We start from the raw sequence: 1,044 nt of genomic DNA, 5'->3' as shown, positions 1-1,044 counted from the left end.
CTCCCACTTCCTGTGCCTACCTACTTCCTCCCACCTATACCCAACATATATCCTGTGTGTGTCTCCCATTACTGCCACCGTGTGTCCAAATCAATAATGAAATCTAAAGCCAAAATAAAAAATAATAAAAATAATATAATCTGCCAACACTAACTAAAACTGCTCCTACACCCGTTTTAATCCAATTACTCTGGTCACGGTGGGGCGGTGCTGATCTCCACAATTTGAAGCCTTCAGTTCGTATTGATGATTAAAATTATTATTTTACAGTACAGTAGTTATTTGTAAAAAAACGTTTATACAGTACTTTTATTTGTTAAACAAATGCTTGGGCCTGTAAAAAGGTTTTGTTCTTTGGTTTCAATGTATTATATGTATTATGAGTATTTCATTGTATAATAATTGTAAAAAAAAAAAAAGGTTACTACTTCACGGATTTCGCCTATCACGGGTTCGAACCAGCCTAAGGTTCACATACATTCACTGCTAACTAACTAGCCAACTCTATGCTCCAGTCGCCAGCCTCTGTCACAGCCTGCTCTGCTTCTCACCTGCTGCTTCAATGTTTTGCCACTTACCCCGCCTCCGTCTCACTCTCCACTCTGCCACACCTCCTCATCAGCCTCACTGTCCCCACCTGTTGCTCCCAGCTGCACTCCATCTCCAATCAAGCCAGTATTTAAGCAGCCTTGGTCCACCCACTCATTGCCATATTGTTCTCTGTACTCATGCAAGACTTTTCAGCGTTCAACTCCGGACTGGCTCCCCAGTATCGACTCTGACCATCCTGCCTGATCTCTGCCCCAGTAAACGCCTCAGCCTTCTGTCCCCAACCATGAGTTCTCCCTGTGCATTTCCTGGTTCCTGTCTGCCTGTCCCTGTGGCTGTTTGGTGTTCTCCAGCTCCGACATTGAAGCATTCGTCTTGTGAGTATCAGTATTATACCCTAGTAGTATGTATTAGTATCAGTATTCCACTGGAGGAGACATCAAAGAGTTACACTGCTTTCCGTACACCAACCGGGCTGTACCAGTTCACAGTAAT

The sequence above is a fragment of the Seriola lalandi genome, unplaced genomic scaffold (genome assembly GCF_002814215.2).
Source record: "Seriola lalandi dorsalis isolate HSWRI2012SDOR001 ecotype SW California unplaced genomic scaffold, Sedor1 jcf7180002054861, whole genome shotgun sequence".
In the NCBI taxonomy this organism is placed as follows: Eukaryota; Metazoa; Chordata; class Actinopteri; order Carangiformes; family Carangidae; genus Seriola; species Seriola lalandi.
This window is presented reverse-complemented; position numbering follows the sequence as displayed.